The following is a 2,774-nucleotide window of genomic DNA, read 5'->3' as shown; positions in this document are numbered from 1 at the left end:
GTTTTCTATGGTGTTGTTGTTGACGGCTTTTCGATATGCTGCCTTCTTTTTCTTTACTGCGTCCTCACACTCCCAAGAGAACCAGACCTTGTTCCTCAGGGGTTTTGTTTTTGTTTTTGGAATGTGATTGTGACATATTTCTAAGAGCTTTTCGTGGAATTTATTGTAGTTGTGGTCGAAATTGGGAACATTGATTGGCAAACCCGTCCCAGTCGGCTTTTCTTAAGTTGAAGCGTTCTGGGATCGGGTCGTTTTGGAGGCTATTGGTTTTTTTTTTAGGAGAATTGGGAAATTGTCCGTACGGATCTGTAGCTTGAAGGCTGCCTTGCTGGTTGTCCTTCTTAAATATCGGTGTGATGTTTTCTTTCTTCCATTCTGTTGGGAGCTGTCCCTCATTCCAGGTCCTGTTGTAGAAGCCCAGGAGTCTGTCAGGTTGAGGATCATCTCATTGGTGACATGGTCTGGTCCTGGGGCCTTTGTCTTTTTACACTTTTGAGGGCTGCCTTCAATTTCGTCAGAGTAAACTCCTGTCACTGGCTCTATGAACACCTCCAGGTTCTACCCTTTTGGTTAGCTGCTTTATTGCTTGCTCAGTTTGTTCTGGTTTCCTTTCTTGTTGATGCTAGCAAAGTATTTATTCATAACCTTAGCTCTGCATGTTTCTCCTTTCTCAGTTGGTTTCATTGGGGCGGGGTTTTTCCTTCTTTTTGTACCTGAGAGATTGGTAAGCAGGTTCCAAGCTTTCCTCCCGTCTAGTTCTAGGTCTAGTTCTCCACAGTGTTCTCTCCATTTTGTCTTTTCGCACTTTTGGTCTTCAGCTTTACCTTGGCAGTCAGGTAGTTATAGTGCTTTCTGTTTTCGGCTGTTGGCTTCTTCTCAGCACACCGTCTGGCTTTCTTTCTGGCCTTGGTCAGTTGTTCCAGTTCAATAAGGGCGAAATTTCTTAGGGTTCCCTCTTGGAATCGCTTCCTTAGTGCTGAGGCGATGTCCTTGTAGCACTCATCAATTGGGTTGGTCGTGCATACATCCAGGAGTCTACTTTCGGATTTCTGTTGGTAGAGCTCCCAGTTTGCTTTCTTGTAGTTCCAACTGCGTCTTATGGGGTTGGTCGAATCTCGTTTCCTGTTGCTGGATATTTGCAATAGGATTGGGCGGTGGTCACTTCCTGTATCATCTAAGACAGTCATGGGTGAAGGTCAGCGGAGACCAAGGTCAAGTCTGGTCTGCTGAGAGATCCGCTGGCTCTATGAAGTAGGGTGGGAGGTGTCTTGTCATTCTGAAGTGAAATGAGGTTGCTTGAACTCAGTAGTTCTTCTAGAACTGTTCCTGTCGAGTCTGTATCACTGTAACCCCACAGTGGAGAGTGTCCATTGAAATCTCCCGCAAGAATGGTATGTTTATGGTTTCGGGAAGTTGAGCTGGAGAGTAGATCTCGGTGGGCAGTATACATTGTAGAAGGTGTAGGTTGTTCCATCCGACTGCTGCACATTCACTTCCTGCATGTCAGTCTCGTCATCGGTTTCTGGGTGAGAAACCTCAACATTCCGATACCTTGACATTTGATGCACTTGCAGTGGTACATCGTGTAGCCTGTCAAATGGAGCTCTATCCGCCTGAGTAGTTGGATTTCCTGTAGCAGGGCTACATGAATTCTTCAAGTCTGACAGTGTCTGACAAGTCTGACAAGTTCCATTTTCTTGTTCTGTATAGATGAGATGTTCAGTTGGAGTATACTCAATGAATGTGTGTCTGTAGGTTGGGGGGTCTGTAGTGTCTGTGTGTTGCTTGTGGCCCCAAAACCTGTAGTGTGGGTCCCAGTAGCTGACTTGTCACTTCCCGCCCCCGGGTGAAGGCAGAGAGCGCGGACCTTGATAGCCGAGGTGACATACGAGCTCGTATAGTTTCATTTGTCGTAGAGGCATTTTGTTATTTAGGGGGTTGTGAAGGCTTGTATGCATCCCTGTAGGATCTCAGGTAGGTGGGAGTCTTGTCCTGACTCTGGCTTGTGCCCAAACATCTTGCCACGAGAGAACAAAGGTGCAAAGTTCACTGTCCTGTTTTCCATCAACCTTCACGGGGGTTTCTTAGACAGTAGACAACCATAGGGGGAGTTCTGGGAGGTGGGAGCCACAAAGTGCAACCAATGACAAGTGATCATCTGAGCAGTCCAGTAAGGGGTCCTATTGAGTAAGGGGTAGGCCAGGGCAAGATCGACCCTGGGATCGATTCTTTCGAGTCCAAATGAGGACTCAATGAATCGATCTTGTTCCCAGACTCTAAGCTTCGAGTCCGCCCCTTCTTTGATGTTGGCCTAGGCGGAGTTAAAAATCAATTCCAAAAATTTCTTAAATAATAAGATTTTCGTGATCAGCGACCCAAAATTAGCAAAAATTACGCGATTACCAAGTTAAATTAATTTTTGTGAGTTTTGTTTACTTAAGTTGTTTTTTTTTTCACTTTTTAAATTTGCCTTGATACATGTAGATTCAAGACTGTGTCTTCAAGCTGGATGAATCGAGGTTGCCTGTGCCTGTGCTCTGTTGCTTTGTATTAGAAAAAAGAGAAAGAGAAAACAGTATTAGGTCATACTGTCCCACCGATGTTGTAGCAATTCACAACTGCTCGAGACTCAATGCAACAAAAATGTCACGTGCGGTACTCAAGTTCAAAGGTTTCAAAATGTCAGACGGGTCTGTCCCGGGACGAACTTTCGTAGGCCTAGTGAAGTACGAGCAAGAAAATGCCTGTCAGTCACTATATCAATTGTTTCACGC

Source organism: Aplysia californica, unplaced genomic scaffold (genome assembly GCF_000002075.1).
Source record: "Aplysia californica isolate F4 #8 unplaced genomic scaffold, AplCal3.0 scaffold00565, whole genome shotgun sequence".
Taxonomy (NCBI): domain Eukaryota; kingdom Metazoa; phylum Mollusca; class Gastropoda; order Aplysiida; family Aplysiidae; genus Aplysia; species Aplysia californica.
The sequence above is the reverse complement of the archived record's forward strand: the minus strand, read 5'-3'. Positions refer to the sequence as shown.